This window comes from Silene latifolia, chromosome 11 (assembly GCF_048544455.1).
Source record: "Silene latifolia isolate original U9 population chromosome 11, ASM4854445v1, whole genome shotgun sequence".
Classification (NCBI taxonomy): Eukaryota; Viridiplantae; Streptophyta; class Magnoliopsida; order Caryophyllales; family Caryophyllaceae; genus Silene; species Silene latifolia.
Genome location: NC_133536.1, coordinates 178,952,585 through 178,976,778, shown reverse-complemented (window position 1 = coordinate 178,976,778; position 24,194 = coordinate 178,952,585). Strand labels below are relative to the sequence as shown.

Sequence of the window (24,194 nt, the reverse complement as noted above, 5' to 3'; positions counted from 1 at the left end):
TTCTTTGAGGTTTTGTGTCCTTGGTAGGAGAGGATTGCTAACCTTGCATTTATGAAGCGAAATGGAGCTAAATGGATTGCGTCTAATGACCAAGAATCGAAGAGGAGACCGATACTAGAGGCCTAGGCAAATAAATAGAGTAAAATGGGCAATGATGAAAAGATACTTGCATCCCCAACACAATCCCCGCGGATTGTTAAGGAGCCAAACAAGAGAATAATCCTATGCCACTATCCGAGCGGCCCGTGCTCAGGACGAGCGGATCAGAGCAATGATCCGAGCGTCCCTGAGCATGATCCGAGCGTACCAAAGCACAATCCGAACGTCCCGACTGCCAGCTCGAGCGGATCTTCTTACAGGATAGCCCGTGCTTCAGGTGAGGACGAGCAGATCCTGGTGGGAGTTGCAAGCATGATCCGCGCATGTCCCTCGGGAGTTTCATTTCCCCAATCTTCTCTTAGGGTCTTAATAGTCATTTAAGCCCTTAGTAACCTTAATCCTTATACTTAATTTTAGTATAAATACCCCATTGTACTACCTAGATTATCATCCATTCATAATCAAGTTTTAATCAATTCTTAATATCATCTTAATCCTCTCTTAATTTAGTCTTAATCTAGTTATAATACACATTTCAATATTAATCACATCTTAATCTTTACTTAATTCTCTCAATTGTTCTTAGTTTTATTTGGGTAATTAGAAGATTATTGAGGTTTATTTGGAGGATTGACAACCTTCCATCATTCATCAAGTACTTCTATTATTCTTTGCTTTATTATTTGGATCATCTCCATAGGTATAATTTCTTCTTACCCTTGTTTAATTATTATTAATTACATCATTTATTCATCATGTTTTGCTTTGTTAGTATGATTGACAACCTTATTAGCATACCAAACTTGATCATGACTGAGTAGTCCTTTAGCTAAGGTTAATGGGGAACTAGGGAAAAAAAACATGGGAATTGATCTATGCTTAATCTAATATATTTCATAATTAATTTGCTTGCTTGTTGTGATTTCAACCTATACACATGTTATGTTTGATGAAATGCGAGCCTATGAATCCTTGCTTTTTTTACCCATCTCCTATCTTTTCAATGAGGCTTGTAGACATAAACCAACTCAAGCCTCAATAGACCATGCATAAAGTTGAAAAGGGGAGACTAAGTCGACTTATAGGTGTTGTACAGTCTAGACGACTCGGCTCTGGGACCTAAATTCTCCTAGGGATTGTAAGATATACACTAACTCAATCTCATCACAACAATAAGTGCTTGCATCTATTTGAGAACATGTTTGTATAATCTATTTCCATGAATCCCCTATGAACCCATGACACCCTAGTGCTTTTAATCAATTGTTTACAACCCCTTTATTTTCTTTACTTAATTTACATTCATCTTGTTGATTAGTTTAGACCACATCTCATCTCAAACCCAATTTGTGACATCCTAAGACATAGCTACATGCAATTGAAAATCCTACATCAATACCCTTCCCTTGGGATCCGACCTTTACTTACCTCTTTACTAAGAGTAGTTTGTGAAGTTATAAATATTGTTTTGGGTTGGTAGCTTTTGACGCCGAGTTTAAACCACGCCAAAAATGGCTCCGTTGCCAGGGATGGTGTTCAATTGATTTGATTTTCGTTAATTATTTTTAGTTGTGTCTTTCTTTACCTTGGGGAAGTCAATCTCCTCAAGGTTGTTCTAATTGTTTTCGAGTTGTTTGATATTTTGCATGACTAGGAGATCACAAGGTAATTTATTGCCTATTGATTTCGAGATTGAAAGGACCTTAACCAACAATAGAAGAGTTTGTCAACTCTTTTGCAAGAGAAGGACTGGATAACCCAATTCAAAACCCACCACAAAATCAACCTACAATGCCTAAATTTTCATCACATTCCGTACCAACCGAGGAGAACCTACCAAACGATACTCTTACACCACCACATTTAACCGGTAATTTCATTACCAAATCCGCATTCATACAATTAGTTGACAGAAGTCAATTTGGAGGGATGCCTAGTGAAGACCCCCATTCACATATGGAGACTTTTTGTGACTATTGTGATGCAATTTCTCAAACCGGAGTTACTCAAGGCCAAATCCGATGGGTATTGTTTCCTTTTTATTTGATCGGTACCGCAAAGCAATGGTTAAAGAGCCTAGAAAAGGCTACCCTGATATGGATTCATGGAAGAAGTTAGCACCTGCCTTCTACAAGAAATTCTACCCTCCGGAGAAGACTAATATGTTAAGAGCCCAAATCACTGGGTTCAAACAAAGGGATGAAGAATCATTATATCAAGCATGGGAGAGATTTAAGGACACTTGTCATTCTTGTCCACACCATGGACTTAGTGAGCGGTTCCTTTTGCAACAATTTTGGAACGACCTATATGAAGACTCCCGCAATGTTCTTAATATGGGATCCAATGGGATGTTTACCGAAGTTGATGACAATCAAACATGGGCCAAAATCAAAGATATGGCGGTTCATAATTCCCAATACAGTAGCCCTCGAAAGGCCACAAGAGGAGGAAAGCATGAGGTAGATTCCATCACTCAATTGGGTGCTCAACTAAGTGCTCATATCAACACCATCAATTTGAAGTTTGAGAAGGCCATGGCTAAGCTTGATAAAGCTTCCAAATCACCCGAACAACATGTTAATGCTATGGTGGCATCATCCTTGATACCGTCGTTTAGTACCAAAAATAATATTTATAACCTAAATACTACTAACAGAAGCTAGTGGCAGTCAGGGTCGATCCGCAGGAAGGAAGGGAATTTCAGTTGTTCTATATTTCAGTCTAGAAGTAACAAATAGGGGGGTGTTTTGGTTGCTTGATTCTATACTAACTACCGAAAATTAAATGAAGTTTAAGTAAATAATAAAAGGTAGCTAGGAATTTCGGTTCACCACGGTTTAAGGTGTTGGGGTTAGTGTCCTTAACAGTTAGTGCAAGGACTTATAAACCTCTAAAAGGATCAAAGGGCATACTTTGGTATTATTATCAGTTGATCCACGTTTATCAATAACGGTTGGCTTGCTAGATAAGTTTGACGTTATTGTCATACAGATGGCGGTGATCAACTGGTCCCTAAAAGTCACACCTATAGGATACGTCTTGAGTGATGTGACGGTATGAAAATACAGTCATGTAGATGCCAACTTTGACTAACCAGTTAGTCTGAGTTATTTGACTAATAATTAGTCAAAATGTGATGTTGAGATGTTATATTTAATACGGATTAAATATCATGGGCTAAAGGCGAATTAACCAGTTAATTCGTAAAATTAAATATAAGCGTTTTATATTTAAATTAAATGTGTATTGAATATAATTATACAATACTGTTTTGTCGGACATGTATTAATAATTCAACTAACCCGTATTATTAGTTGATGCCTTAAATTCCGATAACCGATAACAGTTTATAATGAAACCGCGTCGTATACACTTAGTAAGCTATGGACCGGACCACGAGTTAAAGTTAAGAGGAAGTGGAAGCCCACTTCCCCTTGACCCACTCGGTATTGCCGAATGAGAGGGCACAAAAGGGGAGCTCCTCCTCCCTTCTAACCTAATCATTTTCATTTGCATGAAAACTAGGGTTTTGGGAATTGTGCCTCTCGAAACTCGGATCTCTCATCCAACACAAACTCACAAAACTATCCCCTCGATATTGCAAGGCAATTTGGGGATTCTCTCTAGCACAAGGGCATTACTCGGACATCTTGGGTGCAACGATTAGGAGGGGATCTAACTTGATCTCTCATTGCCTTTTGCACTAGGACCGAAGGTTATTTCTATATCTTTATCGTTTCATCATGTTTTTCGTTTTATGACTATAATCACATGTAAATTTTACGTTATAATCCTTAATTCGAAGGGTAGTATACGGATATTAACCCACAAGTGGTATCAGAGAGAGGCCACGTGAATTTTTCATGTGTTTTTCATAAAACTATCTTGAAACGTTTTTTGTTTTGTCTAAAAAATCCGTGCGGCAGCAGCCATTTTTTGTCACGGCAGAAATTTTTTTTTTTGTTGTTGCTGCGGTTTTGGTTGCATTGGGAACCGTGTCCTGTTTACACGGTTGCTCTTGTTGTTGTTTTGTTTCGAAAACCATGCCGTTTCATGATTTACACGGCTGTTTTGTTTCAATTTTCATGTTGTTTTTACATGTTATTTTATACGGAGATTATAGCAACATGTCAAGTTTTTGTCAATTGTTAAATTTGTTTTGATGCGTTTTTGATCAAAATTGCAATTGATTTTGTCTCGGCAAAATGTTTTCACGAGGGTTTTGAAGTTTCAGCCATGTTTGCATTCGATCGAGCGTATTTCTACTCGATCGAGTGCTGTTTTTGTCTTGTTTTTGATCGATCGAGTCCCTGTTGTACTCGATCGACCCCTTTCTAAACCCTGCTGCTCGATCGAGTTGTCCTCGTACTCGATCGAGTAGATTTGCTGATATAAGTCCTCGATCGACCTCCAGTTTAGTCGATCGAGTACCTCCTGATTAGCACACCTCTCGATCGACTTGCAATTCAGTCGATCGAGCCCTTTTGTCCCTCGATCGAGCACTTATGTCCCTGGATCGAAGGATTTCTGTTTTGACAGCTTTGAAAATTTGTTTCTTTTGATTTAAATTTTCTTTTGGCTTCAATATGTACTTTATACGGATATAGTACACTCGCTATGATTGTGAAACGGTTCACACATGTACCATTAAGTTATTTTAAAGCGTATTTAAAGTAACGGATTGTAATGGATTAAAATTAAATGATAGAAGCGGTTTTATCACACGAATTTTAATCATTAAAAGGTGGTTTGGATAAATTTAACATAATTACGGAATTATGTCTCGAATGAATTTGTTTTTAGTTGATGCATTTTTATTTATCGTTTATCTTGAATGCCGTGAATGTCTTTTATTACGTATTTTTTTTTTACAATCAGTTGTAACTTAGTGTGGCCTTAGTAGAACGTGTTACCGTAATGATGGAACACGGTCTTGGTTGTATTTTGAGATCTCGTATCTCCGTTTTGGTTTTTTTCACTTGTAATTACAGTTTTTAATTAGAATGTAAATAGGTTTATATTTTGTAATTTTAAATTGTAATTTTGAGAAGACCAAAGATGGAGACCAGATGCTCACTCCCGCTACTTGGATCAAGATGGAACATCAAGACAAGCTTTTCGGGTCCAACGGTGGATTCCAAAGTTGTATTATGTTCTTTTACTAGGATAGGCCACACTAGGAAATTTTTATTTACGTATTGCATTCCTTTATTTATTTATCGTTACGATAATATGCATCATTTTCCGCCTAAAAACCAAACCACCTAATTATTGCATGAAAACTGCCACATATAGAGGTCACGAGTTAGTTTTCATTGACATTCTCATGTCACACGTTTTTAAAGCCATCATCCAAATAAATTCATTCACGACAGACGCTAGTTATTCGTTCACTTAAAATGAATTATAATTTTGTTGATGGGATCTTCCTCGTTTAAACTAAAATTGAGAACAGTCTTTATAGGTCAAACTCCAATGAGTCCCTTCTTCGTCGATAGGCATAATATGACCCCTTCTACGTCGGGTAAGTTGGAACCGATTGACCTATTTTATCTCAACACTATGGTCACTAAACGATCCCGTGATCATGGTGGACTATAGATAGGATTTACGGAAATCTATCGACCAAGAGTTCTTAGGGAAGAATTAGCTAAAAAAGTTGGCTTATCAATTTACGAAGTTGAGTCTTGGGATCACTTGTATCATTCTTGAGGGAGATCAATTATGCAAGTGCGAGAGTCTACATGTTTAAAATGAATTTTAAAATAGACTTAAATCACCTCGATGAGTTGCTTATTTCGTTTTGTTTTTCTTCCTTTTCAGTGTAGATCACGATTTTAAACTGCTAAACAACAAATGGCTGGTTCAAGTGATAACCCAATGCCAAGTGCCACATTGGACCGTGAGTCCTGGCTTCGGATCTTCATGAATCAGATGAATCGTCTACTCGATCGAAGAATGATGGATCCAACTTCGCGGGACCGGGAGGCGGCATTACGGAATGCCGCCACCGCCGACGGGAAGCTCAAATATCTGTTAGAGCCCCTCCCGGCAAACCCAGGTCCCACGGCTAGAGCTACCGAAATCGCCAAGTTTAACGATTTCTGTATGGAAGCGGGTGCGATTAAAAACGTACTCATTTTTGCAATGGAATCCAATTTGCAGAAACGCTTCATAGCCCATGGTGCAAACAAGATTTTCACCACGCTCACTAAAGAATTCTCGAAAGCACCGAGAATCGTGACCTATGAGCATACCACTCGCTTCTTTGATACGAGACTCGGAAGGGCCAACCGGTTAGCCCACACATTCTCGGCATGATTGAGAATGTCGAGAAGTCGGAGACCTTTAAGCGTAACATCAGCGAGAACATCGTTATCGACCGCATGCTTCACTCACTCCACGATGGTTTTTCGCAATTTAGAGCGAATTACTATATGAATGATTTGAAGAAAACTCCCCATGAACTGCACTCCCTTCTCGTACAGACCGAGAAGGACATGAAGTGCAGTGGGAGCTCGAAACAGGATGTTCTCGTTGTGTCAAACAAAGGGAAAGGTAAGGGCAAAGCTCCGGCAAACCTAACAGTAGGTAAGGCGAAGTTCAAGAAGTCGGGTTCAGGTAAGAGTGGACCTGGTGAGTCGAGCAACTCATCAGGCATGACAAAGAGCAAGAGTGAAAACATGGAATGCCATCATTGCCACAAGACTGGGCATTGGAGACGCACATGTCCTGTTTATCATGAGGACTTAAAGGCAGGTCGTGTTAAACCTGTTGGTATGTCTTCTCTCTCTTCTACTTTTATTCATATGATTGAGATTAACCACGCAAGTTACGGAACTTGGGTACTTGATACTGGTTGTGGTTCTCATCTGTGTAATCATGTGCAGGGGCTCCGAAACATCGAACCCCTCGTAAAGGGTGAGGTGGACCTGCGTGTTGGGAATGGAGCAAGAGTAGCTGTCATCTCCAAGGGGACATATGTGATCCAGCTTCCTAGCGGATTTGAGTTGTCATTATATGACTGCTATTATGTACCCAGTCTTTCCAAAAACATATTTCAGTTTCTGCGCTTGATAAACTTGGTTTTTCATTTGTAATAGAAAATAATGCTTGCATTTTCTCATTACACAATATGATTTATGGCAAGGCAGTCTCCATGAATGGAATTTATGTTTTAGATCAGACCAATGAAATATTACACGTAATGAATAAAAAGTTAAAGGTTGGTGACAAAGATCAAACATATCTATGGCACTGCCGTATGGGACACATTAATGAGAAACGCGTTAAACAGCTCATCAAGAATGGAGCTATCTCGGCCTTTGATTTTCAATCATTTGGCACGTGTGAATCATGTCTCATCGGTAAGATGACTCGGATTTCCTTCAAAGGTGTTGGAATGCGCGCTGCTGACCTATTAGGACTCATACACACGGATGTATGTGGACCTATGTCAATCACCGCACGAGAAGGCTATAGGTATTTCATCACTTTCACGGACGATTTAAGTAGATATGGCTATGTCTACTTAATGAAGCACAAAAGTGAATCCTTTGAGAAATTCAAAGAATACCGAGAATAGGGTCAGAACCTATTAGGTAGAAAGATTAAAACACTGCGTTCGGATCGTGGTGGCGAGTATCTTTCTCACGAGTTTGATCAACACCTAAAGGATTGTGGGATTGCCCTACGATTAACTCCACGGAACACCTCGGTGAACGGTGTGTCCGAACGGAGAAATCGAACACTACTTGATATGGTTCGATCCATGATGAGTCACACGATATTACCTGATTCATTATGGGGTTATGCTCTTATGTCAGCCGCTCTAATACTTAACCGAAGTCCGTCTAAAGCTGTTGACAAGACTCCATATGAATTATGGAAGGGAACGGTCCCTAACTTGTCCTTTATACGGGTTTGGGGCTGCGAGGCTTATGTCAAGTGGAGACACGAGGATAAGCTCGGCCCGCGATCGGTCAAGACATACTTTATAGGTTATCCTAAAGGAACACTTGGTCATTACTTTTATTCGCCAACCGAACAACGTGTTTTTGTTGCGGCTAGTGCGACATTCTTAGAGAAGGAATTTCTCGAGAATGCAAAGAGTGATAGAACCTTCGACCTGTCGGAGATTCCAGAACCAAACACCGAGCAACCATTGGAGGAACCGATTCCTTCAATCCCGGCTGCGGTGAATATTCCTGAGGAACCTAGGAGGTCGGGAAGAGTCTCTATTCCTCCAGACAGATACATTGGTATGGTCGAGGAACATGACATAGATGACGTTCTACTCTTAACGAGTAGTGAACCCGCAACCTATAAAGGTGCCATGACTAGTTCTGACTCAAAGCTATGGCTTGAGGCCATGCAATCCGAGATGGACTCTATGTATGAGAACAACGTGTGGGATCTTGTTGACTTACCTGCTAAGGTTCGTCCCCTTCAATGCAAATGGCTTTACAAGATAAAGCATTCTGTGGAAGGTCAACAAGATATCTACAAAGCACGACTAGTTGCTAAAGGTTTCACCCAAGTGCCAGGTTTGCACTACGATGAGATTTTTGCACCCGTAGTCATGCTGCGTTCCATTCGGATTATCTTAGCGATTGCCGCTTTTCATGACTATGAAATTTGGCAAATGGACGTGAAAACCGCCTTCTTAAACGGCTTTTTGGAGGAAGAGTTGTACATGGTACAACCCGAAGGTTTCATCGATCCTGAACATCCTAAGAAAGTGTGCAAGCTTAAGCGTTCCATTTATGGACTTAAGCAAGCATCGAGGAGTTGGAATCATCGCTTCGACCAAGTGATAAAAGACAATGGATTTACTCGATCGGTCGAGGAACCATGTCTATATATCAAGTCGAGTGGGAGCAAGATTGTCTTCCTAATATTGTATGTTGACGACATACTCCTGATTGGGAATGACATACCTCTCTTATCTTCGGTGAAAGTATGGTTGAAAAACCATTTCCAGATGAAAGATCTGGGAGAGGCACAAAGAATTCTAGGCATCCGTATCTATCGAGATAGATCACGACGGATGTTATCTCTCGATCAGAGTCTTACATAGACAAAGTCCTAGAGAGATTCAGCATGACTAACTCCAAGAAGGGGTTCCTTCCTATGTCTCCAGGGGTGCATTTGAGCAAGACTCAGGCACCAGAGACACCGGAAGAGAAAGAGCGCATGACACGAATTCCTTATGCTTCGGCTATAGGATCAATCATGTATGCCATGATATGCACACGTCCAGACGTGGCATATGCATTGAGTATGACAAGTCGATTCCAACAAAGAACCAGGTGAACCACATTGGTTGGGTCAAGAACATTCTTAAGTACCTCCGGAGGACTAAAGATTGGGCATTGACTTATGGAGGCGAACAAAAGCTATGCGCAACCGGATTCTGTGAGATGCTAGCTTCCAAATGGATCGAGATGACTCGAAATCTCAATCTGGATTCGTCTTTACTCTTAATGGCGCTGCGATCGGTGGAAGAGTTCGAAACAAACGATTCATAAAGCAGATTCTACGACCGAGTCCGAGTACTATGCCGCGTCTGAAGCTACAAAGGAAGCGATATGGATGCGTCAATTCTTACATGGACTATCCGTAGTGCCTAGTTCGAATGACCCGATCACCATCTATTGCGACAATAGTGGTGCCATCTTCCAAGCTAAGGAGCCAAAGTCTAGCAACAAGTCTAGACATGTACAACGGAAAGCTCATCTAATCCGAGATTACGTGGAGCAAAAGGAAGTAGTGATAGAAAAGATTGCTACTGATGATAACATAGCAGATCCTCTCACTAAAGCATTACGACAAGATAAGCATGAAGGGCATGTTAATTCCATGGGAATCAAACGTGTTCCTGAGTTGTAGTACTTTTTATGGACTAGATTCATTCTCGTTTGTACTCTATACGACATCATCGTTTTGATATTTATATATATATATATATATATATTTTGTTTTTCATGTGGAATTGTACGACAATTTTGAACACCACAAAGTGAACTGAACAAACATCATATCTTGTTAGTCCTTAATTGCCCTCATGAGCTGATAACTCTGGCAATTATTTTGTGACGTTGGTTGATGGTGGGTTCAACGAGCCATAAGTCAACCGGTTGACTGACCAATCACAGAGGCGATTTATACGGATATTTCGTAGGACACTATTGTGACATCGACGTGGAGTCCTTAATGTTTTATAACATTCGATGCCCGGTCGTGGATAGGACCTCCATAGTGATCCTAAGAGTCGATTCTTTTGACTATCGACTGTCTCTTGAGACTACGGCAGATTTTGGGTGACTTTGGTTTCTTTCTCACGGTCATCCGTAACAGGGGGCCAAGTAGATTTTTTCTGGGTCATTTCATCTTTGTGCTTAGATCGGAAGGAGTCGAGTTGAAGGAAATATTCAGCCTTTATCAGTTACTCGATATTTCTCAGGGCCACTCGAGGAGTCAGAATCGAAATGCATGGCCATGCTCGGATACGGATTCGTTTTATCAGTTAAGTTACTCTCTAGTCGGGGAAACCACTCTTGATACAGATCGATTGTAAAATACGACCTTTGCGGATCCGGATCTGCAAATTGTTTTACATTGAGTGGGAGAAATTATTAAATGAATATGAGGATCGGTTATCGCACATACACTTGTACGGACAAGTGGGAGTTTGTTGGAGCTTGTGTCCTCCAGTTAGTGCGGATAACGTCATTGCACATACACTTGTACGGACAAGTGGGAGCTTGTTGGGGTTAGTGTCCTTAACAGTTAGTGCAAGGACTTATAAACCTCTAAAAGGATCAAAGGGCATACTTTGGTATTATTATCAGTTGATCCACGTTTATCAATAACGGTTGGCTTGCTAGATAAGTTTGACGTTATTGTCATACAGATGGCGGTGATCAACTGGTCCCTAAAAGTCACACCTATAGGATACGTCTTGAGTGATGTGACGGTATGAAAATACAGTCATGTAGATGCCAACTTTGACTAACCAGTTAGTCTGAGTTATTTGACTAATAATTAGTCAAAATGTGATGTTGAGATGTTATATTTAATACGGATTAAATATCATGGGCTAAAGGCGAATTAACCAGTTAATTCGTAAAATTAAATATAAGCGTTTTATATTTAAATTAAATGTGTATTGAATATAATTATACAATACTGTTTTGTCGGACATGTATTAATAATTCAACTAACCCGTATTATTAGTTGATGCCTTAAATTCCGATAACCGATAACAGTTTATAATGAAACCGCGTCGTATACACTTAGTAAGCTATGGACCGGACCACGAGTTAAAGTTAAGAGGAAGTGGAAGCCCACTTCCCCTTGACCCACTCGGTATTGCCGAATGAGAGGGCACAAAAGGGGAGCTCCTCCTCCCTTCTAACCTAATCATTTTCATTTGCATGAAAACTAGGGTTTTGGGAATTGTGCCTCTCGAAACTCGGATCTCTCATCCAACACAAACTCACAAAACTATCCCCTCGATATTGCAAGGCAATTTGGGGATTCTCTCTAGCACAAGGGCATTACTCGGACATCTTGGGTGCAACGATTAGGAGGGGATCTAACTTGATCTCTCATTGCCTTTTGCACTAGGTCGTCTAAGTCCCTATTCAAATTAAGCCTTTCGGTCTCTTTTCCACCCTAGAAAGAAACTAAATTACTTTCGCACTATAGTCTTTCCAATTACTTGCAAGAAGTCAAACTTTGCTAATTTCTCAATCTAGCAAGGGGTAAAAATCTCAAAAAGGTAAATAAGGCCGGTATGGGTTCAACCTAGACTAAATAAAATTAACTCATGACGCCATGGATTCCCTAATTCCTAGCACGAATAATTTAGCTACTAATGATATTGATAAAAATAACAACAAGATTAACGATTAAAACTACTGTATTCATGCTTGAAATAATTAAATAAGCAAATAACAATAAACGATAATTGGCTTTTGGGATTACTACTCTAGCAATTCTATACTACAAATGAACAAAGTAATGAAACTGAATATAAGAACAGAAAGGTACCGTGAAGAGGAATTGTGAAGGAAAGATCGAATGCAAAACAGAAACTTTATTAATGAAAGAACAATAATCTCAAGAACCCTAATTGTTTTATTATCTGAAACTGATAAAAACTGGATGCCTATTCTGAAAACTAGAGCTAAGTTATATAGGAATATCACGAAACTTCTTATTCCTAAACCTAATATACAATGGGCTTCTAAATCTTGTCTTTAAATTCTCGTCAGACTCGTGGAGTGGTCGATCGACCACTTGGACCAGTCGATCGACCAACAGTGCTGTACAGAATTGCATTCTGACGATTACTACAGCGCGCACCGATCTTAAAACAGCTGCCATTTCTTCGTTACTTGGTCAAATCAGGCGCTCTACGTGGCGTTGTAAAGCTAAGAGGATACGCTTTCACCTCCAATTGGAATCACTCGATTATCGGCTCTAGAACTCGAGATATAGCCATCTGAAGCAGCCTGCAATGTCGAGAAGCATTCTGACGGTCTATAGACCATGTAGGTCAGTCTATAGACCACTGCAGCTGGCAATCCACTTCTAAAACTCACGCAAATACAACTTTCAGGCCTTGAAATGCATTCTAAACTTCAAGTCCGAGTCAAATATTCATGTCCTTCCTAAGCTTAGCTTTCGGGGTCAAGATTTGGCTCATTTTCTGCTCATTTCCGCAATAATCTGCAATATTACATAAAAATACGAGAGTAGACAGAAATAGGGGAAATAGTAGAATAAACTACATATAATAGACATAAAATGCGTGGAGATAAAGATGTAAAACATCATATTATAGACACGCATCAATCCTCAATCCCAACTGGAGTATGTGAAAGTTGTGGAACCTTGGGACATGATCAAAATGAATGTATAGGAACAAATGAACAAGTTAATGCTTTCCAAGCATACAAGAATGGCACTCCTTATTCCAACTACTATAATGAGAATACCAAATTCCATCCAAATATTTCATATTAAAGCAAATGTCCAAAACCCCCAACAAACATACACCCCATCTCCAATGAGAAACCTAGCTCAAAGACCCTTTTTCAACCAAAGCCAAGGTTACCAAAATCAACCTTCCTACAACTAATCAAATGACCAAAGCTTTGATATTCAAAAAGCGGTCCTCCAAATGCAAAAGAACCAACAAAAATTTTTCGCCCAAATGCAAAAAGATAGCCAAGCTAAAGAGATCACCATCAACAACATTCTTGTCCACACCAAAATGTTAGAAACTCAAATGACTCAATTAGCATCCTCTAGCTCTCAAAGACAAAAGGGGAAATTACCGCCTCAAGGTAATCCCCCAAGACATGAGACGGTTAGTGCCATCCATTTGAGGAGTGGTACAAGATATGAGGGACCAAAGAGGCCGATTGATGAAGATATTGTGGATGTTAGTGACAAGCAAGGAGTTGTGGAGAACTCTAAGGAGGCAGATCCTACCACCAATGAAATTTCAAAGAAGAAGAATGAAGAGAATGCTAAGGAAAAAGAGCCTATTGTGATTAGACTTCCAATCCCAAGTCGCCAAGCTAAGCCTAAGCTTGATGACCAACTTGGAAAGTTCATGGAAATTGTGAAGAACTTAGAAGTCTCAATCCCATTCACGGAATTGATCAATCATGTTCCGGCTTATGCAAAGTACATGAAAGATATTCTTACCAAGAAGAAATCCATCCGAAAGTTGGAGACTATTGATACTGTCGTTTCGTACCAAAAATAAAATACCTAAGTACTACTAACAGAAGTCAGCGGTAAGTAGGGTCGATCTCCACAGGGAGGCGGTGTACTATCTATTTGTCTATTCTATCCGTCTGATGTCACAAATGTGGGTTGAATTGATTGTGTTGACTAAACTAAAAAGGCTAAAGAAGAGAAATGAATAAGAGAATTAACAGTAAGAGGAAGGAAGTATGCTAGGAGTCGGTCCACCGTGGCAGCTATCAGATCTTATACTATCGGGAATACTAAGGCGATTAGACTATTGATAAGAAGAGCTATGGTCGTCACCTTTCGCTCCTTAAACCGCCCTAGAGCGTAAACAGCTTAACTTTCGCCCTCACTGCAATACCCTATTGTAATTAAGCAAGTCTTCCCTTCCAATCTTTCGATCTAGGTCGGGGTTAACTAAATTTATGGTCTCCTGCATGCATTCATTCGACCGGATAACAGTTAAATTGCCTAATACAATTCCTATCGCAAGTCTAACCTATTCAAGTCAGTTAAAACATCGCTACCACGGCTTCCCTAGTCCTAACATACTACGGGGAATTAGCTACTCATAATAAAATAAGCAATGACAATAATTAAAGAAGAAATAAGCATTAAAAGAGAATAAGGGAAGAAGAATTACTGAAATTAATCCGGAATTAAAAGAACAGTAGCAAAAGTAGCAGTGTAAAAGTAACAGAAGGAAAGTAATTAGAGAGAAGAAGCCCCTAATCTCATCTCTCGTCTTCCTATTTATAGGAAAAGCGAGTTTATAAAACCTAATAACAAATTAAAGCTAAAAAGCCCAACCCGTCAGCGAAATCCACTCGATCGAGTAGCTAAATCACTCGATCGAGTGAACTTGACTCAAAACCTGCTCGATCGACTAAGAATGTGCTCGATCGAGTAAGGCTATATGAAGAACTGGTCGATCGAGTAAACTAACCACTCGATCGACTTATTTAAGGACCTAAAACCACTCGATCGAGTGGGAAACTACTCGATCAAGTGGATCTTGACTTCAGCAGCTCATCGTTCTCGTTAATTGACTTTGACTTGTCCTTTTAGCGCCCGAAACACCTTCACGCATCCCAAGACAGCAATATTCCCCGCTCCAAATCATCTCTTCCTCCAAATGCATGCTAAACGGACGGTAAATGGCTTGATTTCGCTACTTTCTGGTTCATTCCTGCAATTAAGACAAAATACACCAAAGTAGCATATTCGGGGCATTTCGTAGCATAAAACTACGATAAAAACACAGAAATACGTGCATAAAATAGGCTAAAAAGACTATATAAAATGCACGTATCAAATCTCCCCAAACCAAACCTTTACTCGTCCTCGAGTAAACTCAAAACTATACGCTAATGGAACGGAAAATTAACTCAGAGCTAGCTTAACTTGTCTACTTGAACCAATTTAATGCAACAAAGATTAACAGTTTAAGCTAAGCAGTCAATACGCAAACGAATTATGAGCTGTTCAGAAATATAGCCAACCTATCGACCTTGCAAGACCAACAAAATCGGACTCTCTCGTAGTCACTCTTCTCTCATGAAGCAAAGGGTGAATGTTTATATGTAAAAGAGAGAAGAAAGGACAGTCACTCACCTAACTGCGACCTACATAGCGTGCATGCAACAAAAATGAAAGACAATTCAAGTACTAATGCACATACTCCAACCAATAATGTCCGTCACAGCCGAGGGCTTACAAATAATTTGGGAATAGTGAGGTTCAGGTGAGAAAGGGCAAAACATGTTATGGAAATGTGGAGATAAAAACGTCAAGCTAGTTCCTAACAGGACCATAGTAAACCATCCGAATCTCAACTGACTAAAAAATAAACACAAGTGCCCTTCATTTGGCACAAAACTCACTACCCAATACACAATCTCCTCAAAAATATGGGATAAAACGGAGGAGTGAGACCGTCACAAGATAGAAATGAAAACAGACGGACTCAAAATCAACCAGCTTAAAATTTTTACAACTTTCTTTCTTCTTCCTGGCTTTTCACGTGATTTTTCTTTTCTTTTTCTATTTTTTCAATTTTTCATTTTTTTTTTTTTTTTTACTTTCACGTTTCTTTTTTTTTTCTCAATACTTTTTTTTTTCTTTCCTCCTTCCTTTATTTTCCAACAACTCCATACAAAAGAGATACGGCCAAACTGCAGACGAAAACTCATACCACAAAAGAACATACTAACTAGCTTGACTAGGCAGGCTTAATTTGGAATGTAGCTAATGGGTCAAAAAGGCAAATTTGGCTAATGTGGAGCTAAATGGGTGAAAAATATAAGGAAAGGGAAATTTGCAAGACCCTCCCTGTATGTGACACCAACCACGAACCCGAATATGTGCATTTTGACGAGAAATTGAATGTCATAAATACGCAAAAGAGACGAACATGCTATGCAAGGAGTACTACTCAAAATTCCTAATGAACTGGTCATGAATGTCACCAGTTATGGGCTCTAGATCTCAGAATTTTTAAGTAGTTTGCCAATTTATAGGTCAAGTCTAAACAGTCAGCTTATATTTGAAAAGAAATTCGCAGATTATGCGTATGACAAAGCTAAAAACTATCAACAAAAGTGCAAGGCTCAAGTAAATTGACAAGTTATAGTGCATTATCATCATGGAAATCTACCGTTCCGACTCAACCTACATGCTAAAATAAACGTGAAATTTTTTTGAATTTTGAACAATTTTTTTCATTTTTTTATGAGATTTTTGATTTTTATGAAAATAAACAACAATGCATACTGAAATTGAACGTGATAACAGAAATGCAATAAAAACAAGATGCAGACACAGATATGGATGCATAACCTCCCCAAACCAAACCGTACAATGCCCCCATTGTACCAAAACATGGAAAGGAAATGCAAACTGAAGGAGAAAGAGAGTAAATGCGGAAAACTCACAAGATTGCGCGAATAAGGGGACCTCCCCAAACCGACCATGAAATGGGAGGTTGCTAAGGCCTGGAAAACCGTCTCAGGAAGCTAATCCAAGTCAAGAATACTCGATATCAGTCGAACAGTAGCTGATCGAGTAGCATGGGCGTCTAAAACTGCTCGATCGAATGGAATATAGGTCGATCGAGTGGTTTCTCATCCTGCAGGTGGTCGATCGAGTAGAGGAAATGCTCGATCGAATGGATTTGGCAGCAAAAGTGCTCGATCGAGTACAACAAGTACTCGATCGAGTGATCCTCAGCGTATTCCTGCAAAATGCAATGAAAAACAGCCCGAATCGACAAAAACAAGCATACTGAGATAGTCTATGGTATAAAAACCATTTATTACAACTGAAATTAAATAAAAGCAAAATAAAATCGCCGGGTTGCCTCCCGGGTAGCGCTAGCTTCAGTCAGGTCCCAGCTCGACCTTCTTTTCTTCAAGCCTCTGTAATCAGCTACAATCAAAACAGCTCAAAGCGCGCAGCAACCTGTCAAAAAGCTGCGCATGTGCTACACAACAGCATAATTAGCATCAAAGTGGAATAACAGAATAGGAAATAAAAATATGTAAATATTTAAGTCTAACAAATTTCCTATGGGCGCTCCTAAATTTATCCACCAAATAAAGGAGCGAGGGAGCAATTGACGATAATTTAGGGCTCCAAATTAGATTAACAATTTTAAAATGACAAGGATGGTGAGAAATTGCTAATTTATGCGTCCACATATGAGGGGGTATAGCTTTGAAAAAGGAAGCATGAATAAGACGAGGCAATTTACAAATAATAATGAAATTACCGTTTACTACCTCAGGTTGATCACTCTTAATGACGGAATCATAGATAAAAGAATTCATTACCTCTTCCGTGCTAGGAGTAATTACCGACTCAGCTGTCCTTTTGTCGTCCTTAGTGGAGTCTGTCCCGTAAATCTCGGCCTCAAGCGCATCTAACTCGGCTTTGAATAAGGGAGACTCACCATAACCGTTGTCATAATCAAAATCGTCATCTAAATCAAGCCCAAATGACGAATCATAGTTCCCAATGGCCAAATCAGTCGATCGAGCAGAATAGCCACTCGATCGACCAACTTCCTCCTGAATTCCACTCGATCGAGTAGCAATTTCACTCGATCGAGCTGTTTCTCCTGGCAATCACTCGATCGACCTATATAAGTCACTCGATCGAGTGATTCCTCCTCTACAGGGCTGAAATCTTCACGTGGGGCAGTGAAATATGATAGGAACTCGTCGTCCGAATCATAGAAGTCATCCTCAGCATTGGGCAACACGGTTTCTTTAGGGGAAAAACCGCTCTCAGCAAGGTATACTTCTTCTTCTTGCATCTCAGCTGCTAACTGAGCAACTACAGCCTCGAGCTCATGGAATCGAGCGTCCATATTTTTGTTGCACTCTTGCATTTGTGATACAAGCGTCGCCACTGAATATGTCCACTCCGCGATCTCTTCTATCTCCATCTCTGTTTGCGCTAATCGAGCAACTGCAGACTCGAGCTTATCAATTCGCGAGAAGTATTCTTGCGCTTGGAATGCAAGTGTCTCCATCAAGGATTTCAGCTCCGCGATCTCTTCTTCTTGTATCTCCGGAGGATCTTGTTGCGGTGGCCATTGATAGGGTGGATGTGGCGGCACAACTACAGCTGCATTGTGCTCAGCAGGACCACATCTCCCGCAGCAGATCACCGGTTGTTCCATATAATGGGACATCGGTGATGGGTCAAAGGTACTCAAGCCTTCCCTTTGACTGTCTTTCACCTAGAACTGTCTAGGTAGTACCTGTAAGGCCTATCAAAACAGCACTCAAGGAAAAAGATCAGAACGGCCTCAAGGAAAAAATCCCCTGAGGCTAAAAACAGATAAAATTTAAACAAATAAATAAATAGATTGCCTCCCCGGCAACGGCGCCAAAATTTGATACTGTCGTTTCGTACCAAAAATAAATACCTAAGTACTACTAACAGAAGTCAGCGGTAAGTAGGGTCGATCTCCACAGGGAGGCGGTGTACTATCTATTTGTCTATTTATCTGTTAAATGTCACAATTGGGGGTTTGAATTGATTTAACTAACTAGAGACTAAAGCGAGGGAAATGAAAAAGAGAAATTAACGAAAGGAGAAGGGTAGTATCCTAAGAGTCGGTCCACCGTGACAGCTATCAGATCTTATACTATCGGGAATACTGAGGTGATTAAACTATTGATAAGAAGAGCTATGGTCGTCACCTTTCGGTCCTTAAACCGCCCTAGAGCGTAAACAGCTTAACTTTCGCCCTCACTGCAATACCCTATTGTAATTAAGCAAGTCTTCCCTTCCAATCTTTCGATCTAGGTCAGGGTTAACTAAATTTATGGTCTCCTGCATGCATTCATTCGACCGGATAACAGTTAAATTGCCTAATACAATTCCTATCGCAAGTCTAACCTATTCAAGTCAGTTAAAACATCGCTACCACGGCTTCCCTAGTCCTAACATACTACGGGGAATTAGCTACTCATAATAAAATAAGCAATGACAATAATTAAAGAAGAAATAAGCATTAAAAGAGAATAAGGGAAGAAGAGTTACTGAAATTAATCCGGAATTAAAAGAACAGTAGCAAAAGTAGCAGTGTAAAAGTAACAGAAGGAAAGTAATTAGAGAGAAGAAGCCCCTAATCTCATCTCTCGTCTTCCTATTTATAGGAAAAGCGAGTTTATAAAACCAAATAACGAATTAAAGCTCAAAAGCCCAACCCGTCAGCGAAATCCACTCGATCGAGTAGCTAAATCACTCGATCGAGTGAACTTGACTCAAAACCTGCTCGATCGACTAAGAATGTGCTCGATCGAGTAAGGCTATATGAAGAACTGGTCGATCGAGTAAACTAACCACTCGATCGACTTATTTAAGGACCTAAAACCACTCGATCGAGTGGGAAACTACTCGATCAAGTGGATCTTGACTTCAGCAGCTCATCGTTCTCATTAATTGACTTTGACTTGTCCTTTTAGCGCCCGAAACACCTTCACGCATCCCAAGACAGCAATATTCCCCGCTCCAAATCATCTCTTCCTCCAAATGCATGCTAAACGGACGGTAAATGGCTTGATTTCGCTACTTTATGGTTCATTCCTGCAATTAAGACAAAATACACCAAAGTAGCATATTCGGGGCATTTCGTAGCATAAAACTACGATAAAAACACAGAAATACGGGCATAAAATAGGCTAAAAAGACTATATAAAATGCACGTATCAACTATTGCCTTTACCAAAGTGAGTAGTGCTAATATTCAAGGGAGTTCCCCTCCAAAGCTGAGAGATCCTGGAAGTTTTTCTATTCCATGTACCATTGGCGACACTACAATCAACAAAGCATTATGTGATCTTGGAGCAAGTTTAAGTGTCATGCCATACTCGGTATGTAAGAGGCTAGGAATGGGAGAGCTCAAATGCACCAACATCACTCTTCAAATGGCGGATCGATCAACAAAGGTACCTTTAGGGGTATGGGAAGATGTGCCCATGAGAATTGGCAAATTCTTCATCCCGGTAGACTTTGTCATTGTAGACATGGAAGAGGATTCCAACATTCCTATCATTTTAGGAATACCTTTCTTGCATACCGCCGGAGCGGTAATCGATGTGAAACATGGAGAACTCATACTGGAGGTAGGGGACGAGACAATCACTTTCAATCTTGACAAAATAATAAGAAGTCCCCGACTACATAAGTCATGTTTCATGGTCGATCACTATAGGCGAGAAAGTGATAGAAAGAAGTTAGAATCTCTATGCAAAGATCAAGCCATGGGTAAAGAAACACCACCCATATGGAAGAAGAAAGTGGATGACCTTCAAGTAGCTCTATTCGGAGAGCAAGGAATTTTCGACAACAATAAGAGCTTGAAAAGCTCACCCATTATGGCAAGTAATGAAGAAGGCCTAGTTGGCCAAGATAACAAGATACAGGAGTTGCTCTTATCAAATCATGACATCATTGGGGAAAAAGCTAGTGAAGTTTGCGGTCTATGGGACGATGAATTTGAAGGATTGGTCAATCCTTATATTGAAAATGCTATGACCTTAGACCAAGGCTTTGTGGATCCTTGTCATCACTTTGCCTTGGATGACTACAAAAATGAAGAGAACAATGTGCAAAGGTCTACCTAAGACCTCAATCATGAAAATCAGCAAGCCTTCGACTACTTCTACAAGGTGTTGATCAACATCAACAACACCTTGGCTTTGCCCCCTTGACATCTCATCCAAGAACGAGAGTTTGGTGGAGTCCTCCCTAAACCACCATTTGTAAATATTCTAACTCCTCAACTCTCATTTATTTCCTTTATTGGATTTTTGTCATTTTTGGATTTGCATTTTTGTGCTTTGATCAAGATTTTTGACATGAGAGCAAGTGGGGGAGGTATTTTAACGTGTTTTGATGTGTAGTGTTTGACCAAGTGTGGGGATAGAAAATGCCTAGGCTAACCAAGCCTTTGTAGTGCAACCACAACATTTAATAAAAGAGAAGAAGAAAGAATGACTTGGGAAAAGGAATCCCCACGAGCGGGCCTGAGCTCGTGGGAGATGGAGAGGATCCGAGCATCCCCAGGAGAATCCGAGTGTCCCCAGCTTGCATCCAAGCATCCTGACCTTAGGACGCGAGTCCTGGGAAAGTCTGAATTAAAGAAAACGCCCTGTAAGAAAATCTGAGCATATCATTCTCAGGACGCTCGTCCCCATCCTTAGGACGCTCGTCTTGGCATCAATCCGCGCGTCCTTAGAAGACTCCCCGACTATGAAATTACGCTGTAAGGAAATCCGCATGTCCCCAGGTGAATCCGAGCGTCTCCTCAAAAATCCGCTCGAGCTAAAACAGATCCGCGCGTCCTGGCACTGGTTTGCAAATTCAGGACGTCCTATAAGATGATCCACGCGTCCCGAGTCTGATCCGAGCGTCCCTAGCTGCTACTTAAGCAATAAACGGGACTTCCCTTTCCTTATTCCCAATTCATTTCTATCTTTCACAAACACAAACACAAACACATACATTTTCTCCCACTTAAACCCTCAATCCCCCCATTCAAAAACACCAATTTCTCAACAAAATTCACCACCATTCAAACAAAACTTGCTCAAAACAAGATTAAATCACTCCTTTATCAACAGAAGACCATCTAAACATCAAATTCCTCACAAATTGAATCAATTTTCTAGGGTTTGGCCAAAAATTCAAAAATCCTAAATTGATTGAGGAATTGATTGAAGTTGGAGGAAGCAAGGAACATTCTAGCAAAATCTTGGTTTGTTGATACCAATTTGAGAAGGAGAACACAATGGCAAGGACCAAAGGCGGAACCAAGGCACCAAAGACTCCAAATTTATGAAAGAGACAACAAGCTCTTCTTGCATCTAAGGCTTTGGTAGTGACACAACCAAGGGTGGAAATCTAAGAAATCGCAACTCCTATTGAGGAAGCTACCACACCTACTCCGGTTATAGAACAATTGCCAAATTTTCCGGAGGTAACATTCTTTTCCGATGCTCATAGGAATGCATTTTTATCCCTTACTAGAAAGACTATAGTGGCTACCAAGTTTATATGTCAAGACACTTTGGAAAAATTGGGTGTGCTTGAAAGAACTAGAGCATTTTTCGAGTCCATGAGGTTGTTAGCCCTCTTCGAAATGGAAGAATTGACCTACCCTTCATTGACCATGGAGTTCATAAGCTCCTTGCAGATGTATAAGATAGAGACTCGATATTATGTTGAATTTCGTCTTGAGAACAAGAGTAGAAGAATGGCTTTGACCGATTTTGGTGAAGTATTTGGTCTTTTACAATATCATCATTATGAAAAGAAGCCTTTGAAATATGATGCCGCACCCCTTTGGAAGGCTATTACCGGTCGAAAATTTGACAGTTTCCGAGAATGTCATGCTTTATCGTTCATCATAAGAGTATGGTGATGCGTGTCTTTTATATGATGTTTTGCACCTCATTTTACACGCATTTCAGAGCTTATTTGTGTAGTTTAAGCTACCATTTCCCCCATTTCCGTCTACTTTCGTGTTTTTGTACTTTATTTCATAAATGTGAAGAATTCAACGGAAATTGAGCTAAATCCGTCCCCGACTATCCTGCATTCCAATTGACGTGAAGTATTGACTCGAGGAATGAGCTTGGTGCGCATTTCAAAGCCCAAAAGACAAATCCACGAGATTTTAGAAGTCAAGCATCAGCTCAAGCAGTCGATCGACCACTACCATCAGTCGATCGACCAAGATGCAGGCTCCAGAAGCTACTGTACACTGAAGAGCAGTCGATCGACTGCCATGCTTAGTCGATCGACCAAGCTGCTATCCCAGACGAGAATTAAAAGATTGAGGAACTTGAAGCCCATTATGTTTAGGTTTTGATAATAAGTGTTACGTATGTTTGCTATATAACATAACCTAGAACATTAGATACAGGTATCCAGTTTTGATCCGATTTTTATCTAAGTTTTACACAGTAACATTCAGTTTCTATTAGGGTTCGGAATATTGTTTTAGCATTGGAATTTCGTTTTTATTCTTACTCATTCCTCTGCAATCTCGATATTCTTCTGCCTTATTTCGATTCACTTTTATTTCGTTGTTAGTATAGAATTGCTACTTAGGTTCCCGAAACCGTTTTATCATTGCATGTTAATTATTTATCTTACCACTTTAATTATGAATTAATTACTTTTATGCCCTAGTTTTATTGTTGTTATCACCCTTAGCATGAGTAGCTAAATCAATTGTGCTAGGATGTAGGGGAATTGTAGTGTAGGCGGCATTATAATGAACACGGCCTGATTCGCGTGTTGGTCGATCGACCACCCTACCCAGTCGATCGACTGACCACGTGAGGTTTTATTTTCGTTTTAATTGTTTTAATTCTTTATTCGACGAATCGAGTGCACACGACTAGTTGAATGCTTAGGATATGACTGACCCATTAAGATCGAGAGATAGGAACAGTTGCTAGATCACCAATTAAAATGACTAAACTATGCTGAGATCGAAAGATAGGTAAAGTTTAGACCGTAAATCACTTTTCAGGACGAAAGTTAGTATTAGTGATATTAGGGACCTATAGCGAGATCGAAAGATGCTATTTGTTAAGAGTGGACCGAGAGGACCTCTTTATTTCCCGCCTCATGTGTTTGATTTAGACTGTTTAATATCTTGTGAAACTATAACGAACCGACCATCCTAGTACCTCTTTTATACTTGATTTTATATATTTCATTAGTTTACTTTTCTTTTATTGTTATTCGCTATAGACCAAACCCAATCAAACCCCCACCTTTTGTTACCTTAG

General features: G+C 40.0%; 1 non-coding gene across 1 annotated transcript; it reads right to left on the bottom strand.

Annotated features, from left to right (window-relative positions):
• Positions 1-2,261: 2,261 nt before the first annotated feature.
• LOC141615837 (small nucleolar RNA R71) lies at positions 2,262-2,368 on the bottom strand. The gene has a single exon (XR_012530231.1). It is a non-coding gene; the product is annotated as a small nucleolar RNA R71 (small nucleolar RNA).
• Between the last annotated feature and the right edge of the window lie 21,826 nt (positions 2,369-24,194).